The 22448-nt window shown below is 43.8% G+C and overlaps 1 pseudogene; it reads left to right on the forward strand.

The window, feature by feature from the left end:
- The first annotated feature begins 4718 nt into the window (after nt 1–4718).
- LOC128104597 (E3 SUMO-protein ligase NSE2-like) lies at nt 4719–7880 on the forward strand (annotated as a pseudogene).
- The last annotated feature ends 14568 nt before the right edge of the window (nt 7881–22448 follow it).

Below are 22448 nucleotides of genomic sequence, written 5' to 3' on the forward strand. Positions count from 1 at the left end.
CATGGAGACAGTGACATCGGAGCTCAGCCAAGAACTTCCTGTTAAAACACCAAACGTGGAAGTGGCATGAACCTGGTCCAAATGCTCAGAATGCCCAAATCTCCATTTTAAAGGAGTCAGATTTGATCTTTATTTAGCTGATGAACAAATAAGGCAGCTCATCTGGGCTTGCTGATGAGGGTCATGATGCTTGGGAACTGCAGCACGCCATGAACTCCCAACCCACAAGGTGCAGAGAGTGAGAGATGTGGAACACACAGTCTTCAGTGGGATATCTCCATCAAATCCCTCCCTTCAAGGCTCAGGGAACTCTGTGGAAGAGGAGGCAGAAAGATTATAAGAGCCAGAGGTGATGGATGACTCCAAAGAAACATGTCCTCCAGACACAAGACTGTTGCACCAATGAACTTGCGGAGACTGTGGCAGGCCTCACAGGTTCAAGCCAGACAGGGTCCCAGCACTGAGAGAGGAAAAGGCTCTCACTCCTTGCCAAGAAGCTCTTTTGTCTTTTCTTTTGTTTTTTGTTTGTTGGTTGGTTGATTGGTTGTTTTTTTGTTTTTGTTTTTTTTTTCTAATGGAGTCTCACTGAGTATATTCACCACACATCAAGACAGGCTTCATGCCCAAGAGTAGATGATTAACATAAAACAAACTCGGTGGTGTTTTGTCTCATGCAGCTTTGTTTAGCAGTCTTATTTGTCATTTGTTTGTTTATTTTAACTTCTGATTTTGTGATTTTATGTGTATGTGTGTGTGCTTCTTGTTTTTGTTGTTTGTTTGCTTGTTTGTTTGTTTGTTTGAAAGAGAGAAAGAACATAAAGTTGGATGGGAAGGATCTGGGAGGTATTGGCGGTGGTGGCACATGCCTTTAATCCCAGCACTTGGGAGGCAGAGCCAGGTGGATCTCTATGAGTTCGAGGCCAGCCTGGTCTATAGAGCGAGATCCAGGACAGGCACCAAAACTACACAGAGAAACCCTGTCTTGAAAACAAAACAAAACAAAAGTTCCAACCCTGAGAATAAACTGATTACTCTCAGAGGATAAAGTAACTCTTGAAGGATTGATTTCAAGATCAATTTAATTTCATTTATAAGAATATAGTTATTAAAGGAACTAAGGTTTTTTTTGTTTTGTTTTGTTTGTATCTAAACTTAGAGCATGGCAGTTCAGAAATGTTTCACAGACAGGAGACATTTGAATGAAGACCATAAGGATAGCAGATGCTGGGTTGGGCGAGAATTTGGGACTATGTCCTTAGAGTGGACAGGCTGTGGAATTCCATATCCAGATCTCAACTAGTGTGAGGCACACTTCGGAAACATGAGGAGCAGTTGAAGAATGCCACGTGGTCTGTTAGAGGAGAGCTGTAGCCTGCATGAAGGCAAAGTGGTAAACTTACCCCTTCCTCCCAGCCCCCTCCCCATTTAATCCTCCCACTCTAGTCCCCCCTGTGTCTCTCTATAATAGTATGTTATATTCCCCCTTCCTTGGGAGATCATCTTCTCCAACCTAGTCCCTTACTAGGTACCTAACCTCTGTGGTTATATGGACTATAACATGCATCGTAAAGACTTAAAAGCTAACGGTCACATATAAGAGAAAACATAATATTTGTCTTTTGGGGTCTGAGTTACCTCACTCAGGATGATTTTTTTTCTAGTTTCATCCATTTATCTGCAAATTTCATGATTTCATGTTTTAACAGCTGAGTAATATTCCATTGTGTAAATGTACCACATTTTCATTATCCATTATTGATGGTTGATGGACATCTAGGCTGTTTCCAATTTCTGGCTATTATGACTAAAGCAGCAGTGAATGTGGATAAGCAATCATCTCTGCGGTAGGATGTAGAGTCCTCTGGGTGTATGTCCAAGAGTGTGACATCTGCAGATAGATCTATAGCTGAAGTAGATCGATTCCCAGCTTCCCAATGAACCACCACATTGAATTACATAGTGGCTGTATAAACTTGTACTTCCATCATCAATGAATAACTCTCCAGTGCCAAGGTTGCATTTAGTTTAGTCATGGGCCAAAGGCGTCCCATTAAAACCTCCAAACATCTCAGGCTATCCCTAAGGCTATTGGTTGTTCAATAATGGAAGGCCCTATTGCTGAGGACAACACATATCTCATTGAACATGGAGAAGTCGAGCAGGTGCTTAATTAGAGGCTTCATCCCTTCCACTAGTATTCATGGTACTGGAAGGTACTTTGCATGCTACCAGATGAGAAAGATAATCATCAATCCAGTTACAAACCCTGATACTTACAATGGTGACCTGCCTACATCATAGGCTTGTATAATAGTGGCACAAATATGGAAGCAATCAACCACTCTCTGGTTAGATTTAAGTTCCACTCCAAGAGATGGACCCATGCCTGACACTGTTAGGGTGGCCAAGATCCTGAGACTGGATAGGCTAGGGACTTAGGGGAAAACCAAATACTACTGTGCTCAAGGAACATAGCAATAAAATGACTCTGAATGGCATTCTGCTATACCCATAGATCAGTGCCTTGTTCAGCCATCATCAGAGAAGCTTCCCTTGCAGTAGATGGGAACAAATACAGAGACCCACATCTAGACAATGTGCAGAGAGTGAGAGATATTGGAGCACCCAGTCCTAAATGGGATGTCTTCATCAAACCCTCCCTTCAAAGGTCAGGGACCTATGTGAAAGAAGAGGCAGAAAGATTGTAAGAGGCAGAGATGATGGATGACTAAGTAAACAGTGTCCTCCAGATGCAATAGGACTGATGTGCATTTGAACTCACAGGGACTGTGGCAGCATCCACAGGGCCTGCAGAGGTTCAAGCCAGATGGGGCTTCAGTGTTGAAGGGGGAAGTGGACAAGGGCTCCTACTCCTAATCAAGAAGTCATCTGCAAGATACCTATTGGCCAAGGAAAATCAGTGTTCTCTAATGGCATCTCAGTGAGTATATTAGTCACACTCCAGGGTAGCCCCATGCTCAGCAGGAGATGGCCAACACAAAAAGAACTCAGCAGTAGTTTTGTAGACTTTGTCTGATACAGTTGTGCTTCATTGCCACACTAGTTTTTTGCTTGTATATTTCAGCTTCTGTTTTGGTTTTGTGTGGGTGGGTGTGTTCTTGTTTTTTGTTTGTTTGTCTGTTTTTTAAAAAGAAAGAAAGAGTATGGAGTTGAAAGGTGAGGGGCATCTAGGAGGAGTTGGAAAAAAGGAAAAGCATGATCAGAATATATTGTATGAAACCAAATTTATTTCAATAAGAAAGAAAGAAGGAAGGAAGGAGGGAGGGGAGGAGGGAAGGAAGGAAGGAAGGAAAAAAATAAAGTGAAGAGGACCATTCCAAAGGATTTTTAACAGAGGTTATTTATTCTGAGAGCTTTTGAACAATAGAAAGATGTTCAGACTTGACACAGCAAGGACAGACAGAAGATCACCTGAGACATTTCACCAAGGCAGTAGCATGTGGAGGGCCTGTGCAGTGCCCAAGAAAGGTGGGAGCACTTGGTAAGGCACTAAGCACTTGGTAAGCATTTCAGAGCCCGCTGGGGATGAAAAGGACTCATACACAAGAGATGTCTCAGCTCAATGTATCAGAACTCAGAAGGGATAGAGAAGCTACTTGTGGTTTGCAGGTGGCAGTTCAGCGTGGAGTATTTGCCCAGGCAGGGTACAAAGTGTAACCTCACAGGCGACAGCAGAAAGAGAATGATGCCTAGAATACAGCAGGGCAGCAACCCAGGATGGGTGACACAGAGACTAAGATAGCTGTGTTAGGATGCAGGAGGGTGCCAGTAAGGGGTGATAGGACACACACACACACACACACACACACACACACACACACACACACACACACACACACACACAAGGATTGAGAAATAAATACAATAAGGACAACTGCAGACAAGTCTCTCTCTCTCTCTCTCTCTCTCTCTCTCTCTCTCTCTCTCTCTCTCTGTGTGTGTGTGTGTGTGTGTGTGTGTGTGTGTGTGTGTGTGTGGGACATAAAATCTAAGGCCTTGCACATCCTGAGTGATTGCTCTATCACTGAGCTACATCCTCCAACCTGGGAGACCAGTCTCTAAATGGTCAGAGATTTACTAATATGCAAAGGGAGACAATTATAATGAACCGGCGGTGCTGCTGTTAACTTGGAGTTTTCAGTATATGTGGATACTGAGACACCAGAGCTAGGAACGTGTGAGATCATCTTTTGCTTGTCCCCTGAGAGTGCCTGTGAGTTGTGACAATCTAATCCTAACGAGCACATCTACAGTATAGGTCTGGATTTCTAAATGTAGTTCTTCAATAAAAGGCACCTCACAGAAATCATTTCTTTTAGAGCTGAGACGGGCACATACAAGGCAAGCCTAGATGTTATACCAGAAAGTGAGAATATGCTGGAAAAATCAATAAGTCATATCAGAAGTATAGAATCCAACATGAAAGGTCCACTGCTAATCAAATTTAGAGTAGTGTGAGCATCAAAACAGATCATAGCAGCAGAGTCTAACTGGTTAAAACCAGAATCTACAGCTCCATACTGATAGAAATTGTAAATTGAAAGATGAAATAGAGTACTTATGTAGTTTCAATGTATCATTCCTTCCCTTCGAGAGAGGAAAAAGAGTCAGTCTGGAAGAGGAGGAATTGGGGCCTGGGTGTAATGCTCAGGTGGATGTCACTGAGCTACATCAGGCGGCCAGAGAACGGTCTCAAAATGCCAGCGCGTCCAGGACAAGCTCATTTCACATCCTTTAACGGTGTTGAGTCTTCTCTCTCCTCCTCAGAAGTTTCCGGTCCTGCTTCAGCTCCAGAATGGACACATTTCTAGCATTGCTTTCGACCTTGCGGACATGAGCAGTGAAGGAAATGCGGACAAGGCCGTGGCTGAATCTGTTCAAATGGATCTTGAACTAAATAAATCATGTCAAAGAAGAAGAAAGATTGAGACTTGTTATTAGAGAAGGAAATTTTGGCTTTACAGCGTAAGAATTTTGAGGCTGACTTTAAAGACAATGAACACATTGTGCAGTTTAAGCAATAGCTGAAAGAACTAAAGAAGTATGGTGTGCATGCAGACAGAGGGGCCAACGGGACAGAAGGAGTTGATGAAGATATGACTGTGACCAAGAGCCAGACTTGTTAGCGTTCTGAACCACCCCTTGGGGACCCGCCCAGCATCCTGATGTCGTCTCACACAAAGTCCCCTTTAAGAGAAAAAGCCCTCCTCCCTTTCCTTTCTCTTCCTCCTTCCCCCCTCTCTCACCATGAGGTACTGCACATCTCTGCTTTCCCTCTCTCCCTCTCTTTCTCTCTCTCTCCCTTCCCCACCTCCTTCTCTCTATCCCCTCTCCTCTCCCCCTTTAATAATAAAACTTTCCATGTGGATGTTGTGTCTGCATGGTGTGAGTAACTTTCCACCTCACCGTGCTGCCGCCCACCTCGTCTACATGGCATGCCTCCTTGACTGCTGCCCACCCTTGGCTCAAACCCGCCAAGGCCTTCTGCACACCATTTTACAAAAAGACCAACTTCATCTGCCCCATAACCACAGCTGGAAAAGAAGTTGGTGAGAAATGGTGTGTGGCCACACCTATGAAGGGGAAGCCATTACTAGTGTGTGGCCACACCTATGAAGAGCAAGCTACTGTGAGCAAATTCTAGAACAAGTGAAACAGGCCTGTTCTCCTGGAATTGGCTGTAGCCACACACGCATGAGAATGCTGGGTCTCATCCTGGATGAAGGCCTGAGGAGAGCACTGGAGAGTGACAATAGCAAGAAGAAAATTGTCATTCTGAGTAGAAACAGGCCACCTACCCACAGGGATGTCTGTATCCTGCCTCCGCCCCAGGCTCCTGATGGTGAGGTTAGAAGGCAATTGTGAGCTGCACAGCATACTTCATTTGAGGTAAAGCTTGATGGCAGTTGTGGCTGAAAACATCTTTTTTTTAAAAGTTACCAAATAAAAACACAAATGCATTGTATTCTTTATGTTAAGGGTTTTGTAATTTGAAATAAAACTTTGATTATCCTCAAAAAAGAAAAAAGAAGAAAAATTATCACCTGTAAAGGAAGAAGGAATTTCTGTGCAGCTGGATAAAACCTCCTTACTAAGTAATCAACGGCAACAGCTTGAAATCCATGAGAGGCGCATCCTGTCACTTCTATCATGTCATGCCGGAGATAGGAAAAGTCGTCGACTCGTGAGGCTATCGCAGCATACCAGATCATCCACCGAGCACCTACGGCCTTCAAGACGGTTAAGGTCAGAAACGTCAAGAGAAGGTGGCGCTGTCACAGACTGAATAAACTCGCAACGAAGTGTAGCACGTAGCTGAGCTGTGTCTGCCTACCACACGAGCACGGGGACACCTGGAAGAGCTGCGTGGGATCTGGATAGCAGGTTGTAGTCATGTGTCCATTTTCTTCTCTTTGTGTGTGTGTGTGTGTGTGTGTGTGTGAGAGATCTGTAAGGTGCTATTTGCATGTGAGTGAAAGTGTTAGCAGAAATCAGAAGAGGAAATCAGTTCATCTGGAGCTGGAGTTACAGGTGGTTGTCAGATGTAGATGTAGGTGCTGTGAATCGAACCCAGGTCCCCTGGAAGAGGAACTAGTGTTCTTAACCTCTGAACCAACTCTCTAGCCCGGTCATGTAATGGGTCTTTCTTTGGATCGTCAGCTGCCAAATAACAACCAAAAACTATTTATTAATTATGAAACTTGGCCTTAGCTTAGGCTTATTTCCAACTAGCTCTTAAGACTTAATTAACCTGTTTATATTAAGCTGTGTTTTGCCACGTGACTCATTACCTCTCCTCAGTACGGTATGGCTTTCTCCAGGTCTGGCTGGCAAATCTCCCACCTCAGATTCTTTCCTAGAGTTCCTGTGTCTGCCCAGAAGTCCTGCCCATCTTCTCCTGCCTAGCTATTGACCATTCAAGTACAGAGCTATTGACCGAGGAAGTACAGAGACACATCTTTACACAGTGTACAAAAAGATTATCCCAACCCTGTCACGTATCCATTCTAACTTCCTGGAGGTGACGTTGTATTGCGGATTTCACAGTAGCTGCATTATTCGAAGGTAACAGAGCTGCATCTTGGTAACTTACTCTCAGCTGGATTGAGTGCAAAAGGGATTTTTGTGCTGCTTTCATAACTTTCCGTAAGTTTGCAGTTGTTTCAAAACCAAAACGTACCGTAGAGAAGGCAACAGTTGTTCAGGCAGCCTCCATGAAAATGTGAGCGTAGAGTCACCAGGCAAGATGATGAGGACGGAACCGGAAGACTCTAGACCGGATAAGGAGCAGTGACAGGAGGCGAAGTCAGGATGCTTAGTGTGGGGCACGCGATATTGTAAAGATATTGGTAACTTACTTGGGAAAAGGAAACAGAAACAAATAATTCATAGGAAAAATTAGGCTTGAGGGAAAATTAAGATGAATTTGGTTTTAGTGTATGATGAATCAGAATAGTGGCTAAGCACAATGTGTGTGTGTGTGTGTGTGTGTGTGTATACCCATTCCTATGTATGTGTTCCTATGTGTGTATGTGTATGCATTTCTATGTTTGTATGTGTGTGTTCCTATGTGTGTTTTTCCATATGTATGTGTTTCCTTATACATGCTGTATGTATGTTTCTATATTTATGTGTCTGTGTGATTCTCTCTCTCTCTCTCTCTCTCTCTCTCTCTCTCTCGTGTGTGTGTGTGTGTGTGTGTGTGTGTGTGTGTGTGTGTTTCTGTACATATGTGTGTCCTTTGTGGGGTTGTTAAGCAGTGGTGGGTTTTGATTGCTCTGGACCCATATACCCCAATATCTGTCTGATTTTGCTTTTTTCCTTTCAGCTCCCTGATTGTTCACACCTGTAGAGAATGAACCTAAAGAGGAAATTGATTGTTCTTGGAAGGGTGCCAAAAGCAAAAGCCAGAACCTTCCCAAGCTGTCTTTAGAGAAAAATATGTTTTCAGTTCACACAAATTCTCCATGTCAAATGGTCTGTCACCAGCCTAGATCATCAGGGAGACTGAGAGCGTTGTGGTTGCATAGGTGTGTCCTTTGGGTGCCTTATTGTTTAATCCTCTCTAGAAAGGTGGTGCATGGACCTTATCTGGGCATTTAAGGTACTCTCAACATGTAATTTTACAGCTCCATTTCCTCTCATCTCCCACCTGCAGCCTGTTAGTTGGAGCTCGGTGTGTTTTGCCCTGTCTTTGAGTTGTTCCTCATTTTCTCCACTCACTGTGAACAGAGAGAGCGCCAAGCTAGGCACCATGGAGAAGCTGAGTTGATTTGATGCTCCAGGAATTCACAGTCACAATACAAATGTAAGATGCCTACCTAAGACTCTGCCTTATGGGGGCAGATGCAGGAAAGGAGTAGGCATGTGCACACCAGGACTGGATAGCTGTCTGCTTCTGTAATTATGATTTGCATGCGTTGAGACAATCTATCCCCAGATTTCTTGCTTACTCCTGGATGTTTCTACCATCTGGAAGGAAAACACCTTGTTTTGCCAGACTCACGGTTCCCCATTCTTCAGGCCTCAACTGAAAACTGTACTTTCCTAAGAATGGCCCAGTTCTACCACCATCTACCAAAAGAGAAGGTTTTCGCTCAATTATCTCTTTTGCCTTTCTTGTCAGATGAAGCAGACTGGTTGGTTTCCCACAGAAATCTCCAAGCCAAACTCTGGAATGTAACTCAGCAGCCCAGATGCTCATAGGACAGGCAAGGGAACCAAAGGTCTGAGGGAACTTAACTCACCAGTCATCATACAGCTCAGATGAATGAGCTGCAAGAAAGTTAAGTCTCCTTCCAAACAGGCTTGTGGAACAAAATGAATTTATTATTGGCTCATATAATTGTATGGTTTAGGGACACATCTACTCATGCAGACTAGATTTGAAACCTAATGATGATATTAGCCCCTTTCCCCCTCCCTCTCCATTTCTCCCTCTCCCTCATGGTGGAACCAACATGGACCCTAAGGCACCTCAGAACTATATGCTTCCTCCTTGGAACACTGTTTTCATCAGTAGTTCAAGCAAGGCTCCAGATGTTAATCTTATTGGCTCTAAGTCTCGCCTTGATGCAGGGTACATCTCTGAACTGGAACCACTGGAAGAAGATACGTGGACCAGCTGAAGCCAAACAGAGCTTCACCCTAGAACTGGAGTTAGGATGAGTTCACCAGGATCTCTTGACTTAGAAATGTTAGATGTTGTAGTAAAGAGAAAAACAAAATGGGTGATGGGCATAATACAATCCACGGAAGTCCTCCACAAAAAGTTATTGCAGACTCAGGGCTAGAATCCAGGTTTCTCCGCTCTGATTCCATAGTTTCTTCACATTCCAGAAATGCAACTAAAGTTCTGTCGACACAGCTTTGCAGTTAGACAATTCTGCCCTGAATCTAGAGTAGCAAATTCAGTGTTCTTTGGGCCAAGAGATAGAATTCTCAGATCTGGGGCTGGGTGGACATAGGTGTAAGAAGAGAGAAGATCTCTGAACAAGCTGTGGGTCCAAATCAGGGACAAGCGGAAGAAGAGATCTGTCATAATTGTCCCACCTGTGCTTCCAGTGGAGCAGGGTCAGCACACTCGACTTAATCAGCAGCACAATGAGACAGGGCTCTGGAAAACTGCCCGTGAACATATTAACAAGACCCATAATTGGCGTAAAGGTGGAGTTCTTCCAACCTGCAGTGTCCAAGGCAGAGTCAAAAGAGAATAGCTCTGGTTGAGCAGAGCAGGAAGAAGGGTGCATACAGGTATTTATAGCAAAAGAGCCATGGCCTGGAGCCGGCTTCTTTAGGGATCTTTATCTGTGGATTATGTAAGCATGAGGCACACACAGAATGCAGTGTGCTTCTCGTAATGTGCCCTCTTGTTTCTTATTTATCCATAAACACAAAATACTCATCTGGTAATCTTTTCCCAGACCCAAAACCATAAACCCCTCTTAGCGTATAATATTGTCACCTGGTAGATCACAACTTCATCCCCATCCTTCTTAAATGTTCCCCTGGAGAGGGGCTAGTTACAGGAAGCTTCTGAGGGTCTCTTATGGAACATATTTAGTAAGATGAGAAATTTATGTTCATTGGCAAAGCGCTACATCACCTGGTCTTGGCCCATATTCTAAATCCCATTTCTCATGTATTGTGGTCAGTCCCTTCTGTAACAGGCCAGGGCAGATAGATTTTGCCACAATGTCTATGTGTCTTGCTTGCAGCTCCGCCGTAAGTCTATAATTCTTTGCTATGTCTATGGGTTAGACTCGGAGAGGAGCCTCTAGCTTGTGATTTCTAGCTTAATACCCCACCTTCTTGGTGTAGCAGGCTTTGATTACCATCAAGAGGAGATGCCTACTTTTTCTTTTATATACTACATCGATTTACTCCTCTCTCCCTCAGGCCACACACTGCCATGTCTTGCCTTGCATCGTGTGATTTGTGGATCCATCTTATCTTTCACATAAATCTCTGGATTTTCAAGGCAGTGATCACAGGTGATTTATCTTTGAATTCCCATGATGCCTAGCCTAGATAGATTTGTTGAAGAAAACTCATAGTGTAAGAACTGCATATTTTACTAAATGTGGCACCTGGAACAAGTGAAGTCATATATTTCATGAAGGCTTCAAGGGCAATGAAATGGGTGAAACTGAGGCTTGTTCTCTGATGAGACTCCCCAATTTTTCCTTTCGCTGCTCCATCCCTGAGTCCTTTACCATGGAAGATATTTGTCAGCCTCTACCCAGGAGAACCTTCACTTGCCGAATAACTGTGACCTGGGGCAGTAACTAATCTCTGAGGCAATTGCAGGTCAGCATTCTTGGTGGCACTAATCATCTGTAAAAGCATTTGTGAGATGACCTCCAGACAGTGGCATACCCTGGGGTGGGACCAGAATGTTCTCTCGATTGGAAAAATAGATGCTGAAGCCATCAGGCATACAACTGGATGCTGGTACCATTTCTATCTCCCCCCACCCACCATAGGGTTACTAGCATCTCTCCCTAGGACCCACCTACCCAACCACCCTGATACTGTCCTATGTGAAGACTGTGGTAGTTTGAATGTATTTGGCCCCCATAAGATCATAGGGAGTGGCACTATCAGGAGGTGTGGCCTTGTTGGAGGCAGTGTGGTCTTCCTGGAGGAGGCTGCATGACACAATCTTTAGTCCAGACCTTGAGGCTGGAGGGCACGCTTTTAATCTGGGCCACATCTTCTGATGGAAGTGTGTCATGGGTAGGGGGAGGTTTGAGGTCTTTTTCTCAAGCTTCCTTCAGTGTGACAGTCAGTTGACTTCCTGGTGCCTCCGAGTCAAGATATAGCACTCAGCTCCAGCACCACATCTGTCTGCATGCCATGTTCCCTCCCCATCCTGATGATAATGGACTGAACCTCTAAAACTGTTAGCAAGCACCCTCAATTAAATGTTTTCATTTATAAGAGTTGCCATGGTCATGGTGTCTCTTCACAGCAATAAAAACCCAAACTAAGACAAGAATTTTCCAGGAACCAATGGCAGATAGGAAGATCTGGAGACAAAAGGCACTCAAGGTAAACCATAGAGCAATTCACTAGTGTCATTAAGGACAAACTAGAATGCAGTAGCATGGCTAACAATTAGGAATATGGATTTTGAAGTTAAGATCCCATGTTGGAAACAGACCTCTTTAGTTAAAGCATTTTAAACAAGTTATCTACCCTCTCTGATCCCCAGTGAACTAAATCATTTATACATCAAAGAAAGCAATACTGCTATGACAAAGTGTGTGTGTGTGGGGGGAGTATCTCCTGAGGTCAGACAAGAGCAGACATAACTTGAAGTCTTGAAAAGGAAGCAGGATCATACAAAGGCAGCCCTAGCTTAACCCCTGGCACTTAATTGCACCAAAAATGTTAACTATCATTTTATCAACTTTGTCATTACTAATAATCTGGCATAATAAAATTTCTAAACTAACAGCTTCAAGGACAGACTCTGACCACCACTGAGGCAGGATAGAAAGGGGAAATCACGGCTGCATGGGAAGGAAGGGCCCTTCACCCCAGAGTCTGACTGGAGCCTCCTGCCAGCAAGCACAATTAAGATTTGTATAAAGTTTGCCAGCATAGAAATAATATTCCTTTCATATATAGCTAAAACAGCAATGAAAACTCTCCAAGCCTGTGAGTGTATGACTTCGGGCAGGGATTTGTTTCCTTTCCAGGATGCTTTCTAGGAATCTCAAATAAGAATCAACTTTGAAGTAAAGATTTCCTACCCTCCTGTGTCCCTGTAATCTCAGCAACTCTAATCCTTCCAGGTGACTCCTAAGAGGCCGAAGAAGACCTTTGAAGGCAGTAATTCCAGAGGCTTCTAAAATGACATGCAGGGTGTATTCCCCACTTTTCTGTTGCTGTGATACAATACCATGACTACAAGAAGGTTGGTTTGGGCTTGTGGTACCAAAGAGCTCGATGTTCATGGGGGCCGGGAGATCACATCTCGTCTGCAAACAGGAAGCTGAGTAAGTCAACTGGAAGTGGGGCAAGGCTATAAACTCTCAAAGCCCACCCCCAGTGACGTACTTCCTCCAGCAAGGCTCCCCATCCTAAAAGTTCCATAACTTCCCCAAACAGCACCATCAACTGGGGAGTGTTCAAATACATGAGCCTCTGGAGACGTTTCTCATTCCATCCACAATATATGACTACTGTAAAGACAGGGAAAGAAGATTTGAGAATCCCATACCCATGATCAGGGGTGCCTCTATCTCTTGATCCTTATGCTTAAAGTGTATATGAAAATGTCTTTATTAAACCCAACTCCACTTCATTCTGTCTAGTTTTCTGGGTTGAAATCAGGAATCCTCCTTTGGCCTTTGTTCAGGTACCTAACAGTCTAGGGGAACTAACTCCTCAAACATCTATCTACAGGAACCACAGTGGGTACCCTCGAAGTGCTATATTCAGACCTTTGTAAAAGACTCCGGTGCGGCAAGTTGGGTGAGGGATGGGGAGGGGATGACTGGGCAGTCCAGTGTGCCCACAGGTGGGCCGGCACTTCCTCCGACCTCAGTCATGTAGAGCCTCCAGGCAGAGGTGCTCTTTTAGGACAGAACAAAGAAACAGGAAGCAGAGCTCTCTGGTGACAGGGTGGTCTCCCTCAAGCACATCCTCAGAGCAGCTGCTTTGGGGTTCTGCCCTCACTTCACCAGTCCTGTCGTCACTGTCACCATGGTGGGGGCACAGTGAAGCCACCAAACTAAGTCACCCCATGGGTAGAAAGAAAGGTGTATTTGGGGGAAATTGAAAGCTGCCATGACTCTCTCTCTGGAGACAAAGAGAAAGCAAAAGGCAGGGAAAGCTTTGATATTGTTACAGGTATGTGTTCATAGGGAACTAGATGCCCCATTTTCCAGATGGGCAGTTGGCTGTTGGGAGAGATAAGGGAAGTAGTGGCTGTTAGATTATTAGAGAGCAGCTGTCGGGGATGGAAAGGGAAAAGAAAGAGAGATTTGCTCTGACTGTGGGTGGGACCATGTTTATTCACTGTGAGGGGGCATCTTTTTCATCCAAGTATGTGGATGGCCAAAATGCTTTCGGAAGAAGACGGGATGAGGCCCCTTAAAGAGGCAGGAATGACTTCCGAACTCTGCAAGGGAAACTGGGAAGTGTAGTCTTTTAGCAGGAAACTACCATTCCTAACTCTGAGGGGATATAAAAATGCAGGGCAGGGGCATCATAGCTGTTTTGTGCTGAGGAGGGTCTATGTCAGAGAGAGTAGTTCTGTGCATCGAAGAGGTGGTCCTCTGGTCCTGTAGTAGGGGGAGAGTCTAAACTTGACTGACTGCAATGGATCATACAATTGCTGTTCTGTATTCCTGAAGAGACCTGAAAAATAATTATAGAGGACTCTAAACAGAGGGTTTGGTTATAATGCAAAACTGAGAGATTTTTCTGGGAAGGTTGAGGGAGGAAGAAGCTCAGAGGCAGAAAAGACAGAGTGGGTCAGTGACAGAAAGTGGGTATAGATTTGATTCAAGGCGACAGTGACTGGTCCCATTGCCAGGACTGTTGCACCAGATGAGCCAGCAGACGTACGTGGCAGGGAGGACAGGGCATCAAAGGAAGGGAACAGGAGAAAAGAGTGGACTGACAGGAAGGACTGTATCTGGCCTGGGGTGAAAGGGAGGAAGGCCCCTTTAGCCGGTTTCTCCATGGCAGCTAAAAGATGCAATGTACCCAGAGAGAGAGAGAGTCATGGCAGCTTTCAATTTCCCCCAAATACACCTTTCTTTCTACCCATGAAGTGACTTAGTTCGGTGGCTTCACTGTGCCCCCACCATGGTGACAGGAGCAAATGGAACTGTTGAGGGTAAGCGCTATTGGGAGAGCTGACGTGGAACATTTGTCTGGGTACAGGGTGAAGTTCAGAAAGTGAAACATTTAAAAGACAGAGTAACAACATAGGTGTGAAGATAGTAAGGAGGAAAGTGATCCAGGGGAGGAGCCAGAGCAGGAGGGAACCAGAAGGAAGTTTTGTCTAGTGCCTGTGTCTTTAGACCCCATTTCAAACCAGTTAGGATTTGTTGGTGTGGAAGCAGGATTGTTCTGGGAGGGCACAAATCCCATCCTTAGCAGGAGTCAGATCCTGTCCTTTTTAACTTTGGAGTACTGCAGCAGTCATGGAGTCCAGCTGGTCCTGAAGGACGTTAAGCTGATCTGAGCCAGTGAGACAGAGAGTAATTGAGGCAAAGGAGGCTTCAGTCCAGCTGTTTCAGTTCGGAGTCCCCAAACAATGTCCAGAGAGGCAAGAAGAGAGATGAATTGGGTAGTTCAGAGCCCAGTAGTCCTCTTTAAGAAGTCATCTAAACTGCTCTTAGGGACTCGGAGGGGGGGCATCAATTTCTTGGCAACTGCTTCAAGGCTGACAGAAGGGAGGGGAGCAGCAGGTAGAGAGCCCCAGAAGAGGGTCCATCCAAGGGGCCATGAGAGAACTTAGCAGTTGGCAAAGATCCAGAACATAAGTCAGGAGGTAATAACTGTACAACTTTGTGGGGAACATTAAGAGACAAAGTGACACGGGGAAAACATTGACATCGAGATTAACGTATGTCCATATAAAATAAGGTTAAATATAGAGTTGACGTAAGGTTAAATGCAACTGTACAACTGGCTGGACCATGTGCCAGAGTTCTGTGGAAGGATAAGGCGACTAATGAGCTGTTTGTTACATCAGTCTCCTGCATGAGGAACAAGCTCCTGGAAGGTTAGTAACAGAAATCAAAGTCATCACCCAATGGATGACTCTGAACAGAAAGCGGCTAAGTGGTGGTTGCTTTATTGTTGGTTGTTTTTCACTCTTCTGGGGGCCTGCCACCCAGCTCCCAAATAAATCACATACGGAGGCTTATTCTTATTTATGAATGCCCAGCCTTAGCTTGCCTTCGTTTCTAGCCAGCTTTTTTTAACTTTAAATTACCTCTCAACCTTTTGCCTCTGGGCTTTTACTTTTTTCTATTTCTGTATATCTTCCTTTCTTACGCCGTTGCTGGTTGTGTAGCTGGATGGCTGGCCCCTTGGGTCCTCTTCCTTCTCTTGCTCCTTCTTCCTTTCCTCCCAGATTCTGCTTCTAATTATCCTCTCTGCCTGCCAGCCCCGCCTATCTTTTCTCCTGCCTCGCTATTGGCCATTCAGTTCTTTATTAAAACCATCAGGTGTTTTAGACAGGCACAGTAACATAGCTTCACAAAGTTAAACAAATGCAACATAAACAAAAGTAACACACCTTAAAATAATATTCTACCAAATTGCTTCCAAATATGATGAGCTTTGTATATTTGTTTCAAATATTAACAATACCAGCTACTATCTCAAGTGTGGTGGTTTGAATAAAAATGGTCCCCATAGGTCCATAGGAAGTGACACTATTAGGTGTGGACCTATTGGAGTAGGAGCGGCTTTGTTGGAGGAAGTGTGTCACCGTCACTAGAGGGTGAGCTTTGAGGCCTCAGGAGCTCAAGCCAGGCCCAGTGGCTCACCATCTCTTCCTGTTGCCTTCAGATCCAGACGTAGAACTCTCAGCTAACTCTCCAGCACTATGTCTGCCTGCATGCCACCATGCTTCCCACCATGACGATAATAAACTGAACTCTGAACTGTAAGCCAGCCCCAATTCAATGTTTCCTTTATAAGGGCTGCCGTGCTCACGGTGTCTCTTCACAGCAATAGAACCCTAACTCAGACATCAAGAAAAGGAAAATGGGAGCCCGGTGGCCCTAGTGCACACCTTTAATCCCAGCACTCAGGAGGCAGAGCCAGGCGGATCTCTGTGAGTGTGAGGCCAGCCTGGTCTACAGAGTGAGATCCAGGACAGGCACCAAAACTGCACAGAGAAACCCTGTCTTGAAAAAACAAAAATAAAGAAAAAAAATTTGGGTTTAGAAACAATTTGATAAGATAAATTTTAAAAATTGAGACTATTACCTTAAGTGACCGTATCCAGTATTTAAAAACATAACAGTACATATTTTGTTAACATCAAATTGTTATACCTACATTCCAAGATTATATAGTGAATATATTTTATATTGTCAAGCTGTGTAAAGAGACAATTTAATTCTAAGTTGTATTCCCCAAAAAGAAATGATTTCCAATTTCTAATTTAAAATAGTATAATCCTAGAGACAGTGTCTGTCTGCCTTGTCAAGAGTAAATGATTCACTTTACAGAGTTTTCTAAAATTAACCCTATTAACAAAACCTTTTAAAACTTCTCTACAACATTTTTATTCCGTACACTCAACCAACAGATGAAAGCAGTCAGTCATGCCAGCTCGGTAACAAATAATTTACACGTAACGTGGACTGCATTAACAAAGACGGCGAAAGCCAACGCTTTACTCCTGCAGAAGGACAGATCTCTAGGTCACCACACACTGACAGCAGTAAGCATATTTCTTAACATTTAAAAGTCTGTTTAAAAATATTTTTAAAATCTATTTAAAAATAGATTGGTTGTTTAGAGGTATGATTTATAAAGCAAGATAACCAAATTAAATGAGCTGCTGGCTTTTGGAACTGTTTAAGAAAATATCCCCAAGCCTCACAGAAGGCCTGGAGAACACTAAGGTCTCTTTTCACTCAGGCACTTGACTTCACTGCCGAAGCCCTTGTGCTCCTTGCAGGCTTCAAGGTGAGAGCACAGGCTTGGCCTCGGAGCTCTCTGTTGGGTAGAGACTGGGTTATATTCTCAGAGTACCACAGCTTAGCCCAGCTTGGAGAGAAACTCCTTCATCTGAGTCATCTCCTCCTGAAGAGCCTGAGGGCTTGGGACATCACTTAATAGAATCATTGCTGACAAAACAGACACAAAACCGACCGTCAAAGACACCATTTGGATATTCTGAATAACTTTCCAAAGCTGTGAGATTGATGGCAGTATCTGGCATCCTTCTACATTGAGGAAATATGGGTGACTAGGGTATAGACCCTGAAATTAGTTTTTGCTAGGAGGAGGAATTGAATGCTGGGGTAAAGGTCATGACCTGTTGAACTATCATGCAGGTCCCACGCCAGTCGGTGGTAGGCTTATGTACGAGGTTCCTCTGTTCACAGCATCCTCACATGTCAGTTCAGGAGACACCAAGGGCAGAGTAATTGATATTTGCCCCTCTGCTGTGTGAGACAGTTAGGAAGTGAATGCAGACTCTGAGATCCTCCTCTGGACAAGGAAATCCATCCCCCTCTCCTGTGAGACAGGAGGGGCAATTCATCTTTAAATAAGGAAGAGGTTTTGCTTCATTTTGTGTTTTTCGTTTGACCTACATGTCTGGAGCTGGTCAGGCCTACACAGCCAGAGGCAGAAGCAGCAGACCTCTGGCTTGTCTTATTTCCCATGCATCCTGGTCCTGTAAGGAGGAAAGCATATACACTTTACTCTGATAGGGTGATTTGTGCTCCATCCAAGGGAACTGCTTGACCCTGGGGATTTCCCACATGCAAGTATGTTATAAATTTAACCCATTTTACTCAAGCATTCAATCTTTCATAACCAATTTTTATATACTGTATTTTGAATATTATTTTACATTAAAATAACTAAGTTTACTTTAAACTTATTTTGAATTATTTGTTTCAGGCTTAGCTTTGACAATATATACAGAAGACAATAAACTGGGAGATATAAATTGGTCTCTCTTGCTGAGCTTATATCTATAAATAAATTATATTTGCACTTAGCATGACATATAACATAGTTCTCATCACATTAAATAATTTGGTCATTTATAAGGTGATCATTAACTGTAATATATCTTTAACAGTTTACAACAAGTTGGTACCTTTTATAAGATTAAGATTTTACAGTTTTGTCTCTGTTAAGTTTGAACCTTTAAAAATGGAATTAAAGCCAGGTGGTGGTGGCTCACACCTTTAATCTCAGCACTCTAGAGGCAGAGGCAGGCAGATCTCTGTGAGTTTGAGGCCAGCCTAGTCTACAGAGTGAGTTCTAGGACAGCTAGGGCTATACACAGAGAAACACTGTCTCAAAAGAAAAAAAATGGAATTGGAGATCCTTTAGCATCTAAATAAAACTTTAAACCATAAATACAGTCTGGTACCACTGTTGAATTAATTAAGAGCAACTGTAGAGAAATGAAAGAGGAAAAGAAAGAAAAGCTAGGGGATGTCTTTTTCACCCACATGTGAGGATGGCCAAAATGCCTACAGAAGGTGGGTTCAGCCTCTTATAGGTGTGGAAATGACTTATGTAGACCGCAAGGTAAACTGGGAAGCGTAGTCTTTCAACAGCAAACTATCAGTGGCTCTTCCTGACAGACAGAAGCCCGCTTCACAAGCTCCTGAGGAAGGCTGACTTTAGACTTTTATCACCAGCAGTCCTGTTTGTCTGGTCAGAGTCCAGCCTGGGCTGAGCCCAGACTGTCATTTTGGGGGTTGGGGACCACTTTGGACCTAACAACCAACTGTCATATTCTCTCTGTCTCTCTGTCTCTGTCTCTCTGTCTGTCTCTCTCTATATTACACACACACACACACACGCACACGCACACGCACACGCACACGTACACCCCTTTGTCGTTCTTACAGAAAAAAATCACTCAATAACATTGGAAAAAACCCCAAAGCAGCAAACACAGCTAAGAATATGCTTTAGGGAGCATTGCTTTTGCAAAACAAAGATTCCCAAACTAGGGAGATAAGAGAGTACATGATACACATGTATGGAATTATCAAAGATTAAATTTTTAAATATATATTTAAGTCCTAATTGCTATCATTAGTTAAGGAGAATTCATCACCAGTTAAGTTCATTCTTGAGAAATGAGAAAAACATGTGTGACAAAGGTGTCTGCTAGCTTGGACACACACCTGGAACCCTAGCACTTAGAAGTCTGAGGCAAGAGGATGGCAAGTTTGAGGCTAGCCAGGGCTACATAGAGGGACAGAGATACAGAGTGAGACCCTGTCTCAAATAACCACCATCCCCCAACACTAAAAAAAGAGCATTTGATGAGTTCCTTAACTTCATGTCCCTTGACTTGAATCAGGTCAAGAGCAGAATGAGTCCCCAGATGTCGGTCTTCTAGCTTTTTGTTCATCCCACACCTTCTTTGGGATGCACCTTCAATCTTTTAGGAGAATAGACTTTCTTATTCTAGTCTAAGAGTACTTATTAGATGCTCTGATAGGGGAAGAATTTGAGGCTCATCCTGGGCTCTTGGCATGGAAACTCTAAGAATCTTAGAAATTTCTTGAGTAACAAAGGCACTTTTGTTTCAATGAGAAAGTTACCCTTGGGGACCCTTCAACAGCTTTAAGATGGAGGCTCTCTGCTTCCTGCTTGCAGTTTAAGATGTGATTTCTTAGCTGCTGCAACAGCCGCCATGCCTGGTGCTGGCTGCCATGCTTCCTAACATGGACTCTCATTCCCCTAGAACTGTAACCCAAATAAACTCTGCCATCTACAAGTTGCCTTGGTCATGGTGCTTTGTCGCAGCAATAAAAACCTAACTAAGACAATTCTCTGTCCAAATCATTGCTCAGATCCTGAAAGTTCCAGTGGCTGAGCTCTGATTTCAGTTCCTCACCTACACCGTCACCAAGCTCTTCGATGTGTGGAATGCAATGCTAATTATAGACAGTGGTATAAGAGAACCACAATACATCCAGCTGAGGTGGAAGCATGTGGTTCTTGCCTTTCTCTTAAGGTGTTGGCATGGATGCAAGAATGGATGATTCTTGAAAGACAACAGGATAGATTGGGAAGAAACTAGGTCACTGGAAGATTGTGGGGAGAATGTAAGTTCTTCAGATGACACCCCATGTTTCGGGAAGACAGTGGCAGCAAGAGTAAGCTCTGGTCATGGGAATTCAAGGAATAGGACTAGAAACCCAAATATGGTATTTTCTGGATACTCACTAATGCTCTTACAAACCTGTAGCAGGCTTTCTTTTGGCCACCAACCAGCTCTCAAATCAAGACACGGAGACGTATTCTTTGTTATGAATGCTCAGCCTAGCTTAGGTTCATTTCTAGCTAGCTCTTTTAACTTAATTTATCCTGTTTCTTTTCATCTACATTTTGCCTTGTGGATTTTTACCTTTCTTTCCTTCTGCATATCTTACTTTCCTGCTGTCTCCATGGCTGGCTGGTGGCTGCCTGGCTTCTGGCCCCAAGCATGTCTCTCTCTTTCTCCCTCGTTCTCTCCTCCTTCTTTTCAAACCTAGATTTCTCCTCCTGCTTATTCTCTCTGCCTGCCAGCCCTGCCTCTCCCTCTCCTGCCTAGCTATTGGCCATTCAGCTTTTTATTAGCGCAATCAGGTACCTTAGACAGGCAAAGTGAAACAGCAACACATCTTTACATCTTTCACAAAGGCAGCAGAGACAAATGTAACACATCTTTGCCTAGTTAAGATAACATTCTACAACACAAACCTATCAAATAATCTAGTATTCTTTCTTTCTTTTAGTATATGAGAAAATGAGATCCCAAAAGTATAACAGGATGAACCTTATAAGGACCAGAGACAGGACTCTGAGTCCACCCTGATTTGACTTTAACTTTCCCCTGTGCACTACTCCATAATGCCTGGCTTGGTAAGAGTGATTGGTAGTTGTTCAAGCCCTACTCTCTGTGATAGGAGACCTCTAAGTTAGAGCCCCGGGAGGGGGGGGGGGAATGGTTACTCAGTGGAGAATGAAGACCATGCCTACAAGATATGGGGGTGGCCTGGGAGAGCTTTGTGGAGAAATTGAAGATTGTGGCAAGGCCATAATGACACATAAATTTATGATACTGTAACAGGAAGAGACTGATGCTACAAACAGAAAAGAGGCAGAGCCAACCCCAGATTTTGCTTTGATCAAGCCTTAAATAAAGTTTGTTATAGTTTTACACTGAAAAATCTACAACAGGCTCCCATGGTGAATGCTTGTTTCCCAACATGTTGGCACTGTTGTGGGAGGTGGTAGAAGCTTGGAGATGGGTCCTAGCTGCAGAAAATAGGTCACTGGGCCTGTGCCTTTAGAGGCTGTGGCTGCCCTCCAGTTTCTTCCTCTGCTTCCTGACCACATACTATGAGTTGTTCCATCTGTCACGCCTTCCTGCCTCAATGGACTGAATCTTTGAAACTGTGAACTGAAATAAGTCATTTCTTCCTTGTGTTGTTCATGTCAGGGATTTTTATCACAGTGGTAAGAAAAGAATGAACATAAACTCACTAGTCTAAAGGTAACAGGTAGCATGTTGTGACAAAGCCTAAAGCCAGCTTGGCTTTATAAGGAATTCCCTTTTTAAACTGATGGCAGATCCCCTGCCAAAGTATGCGTCCATGGTTTATAGATATGTCATCCTAGAATATGGGAAGAGGAAGAAGGGAATGAGCTGGTCTCACTTCTGAGATGTTCCAAGGCAAATACAGACCAGTCTTTCCCTGAATTCAAAGAGAAATGTGCTGGCATTAGGACCGTAAGAACTCCTTGGCTGCCAAGGAGGTGAAGGTCAGTGAAACAGCAGAGGAGGAGGCCACGGGCCAGCTGGTCTTCCTCAACTGTTAACCTTCTAATCTCATCAAGTTCAACATCACTTTGTCCAGTTTCACAGCAACCTGCAGCAGAGCAAAGAACTTTAAATTGGTCTTTACTTCATTTAGATTAAAGGTAACTGCCTCCATTGTTTGATACGGTACTGCAAGCTTGAGGTTTCTTAAAACTTGAATCTGGATATGCGTCTTCTTACGGGCCAGTTATAAAGCAGTGTACTGACTGGCTGCCCTCCCAGTTCTCTCAACTTAATTTTTAAAATGTCAACCTTTTTTCCTGACATCTATCATGTACACATAAAAGGACGTTGTAAGATTCCAATTCTTCTGGTGTCCACTTTAGTAAGTTGCGTTTGTCCAAGAATTTGTCTATTACTATTTCAT

Source organism: Peromyscus californicus, unplaced genomic scaffold (assembly GCF_007827085.1).
Source record: "Peromyscus californicus insignis strain IS unplaced genomic scaffold, ASM782708v3 Scaffold_8__1_contigs__length_139910024, whole genome shotgun sequence".
NCBI lineage: Eukaryota > Metazoa > Chordata > Mammalia > Rodentia > Cricetidae > Peromyscus > Peromyscus californicus.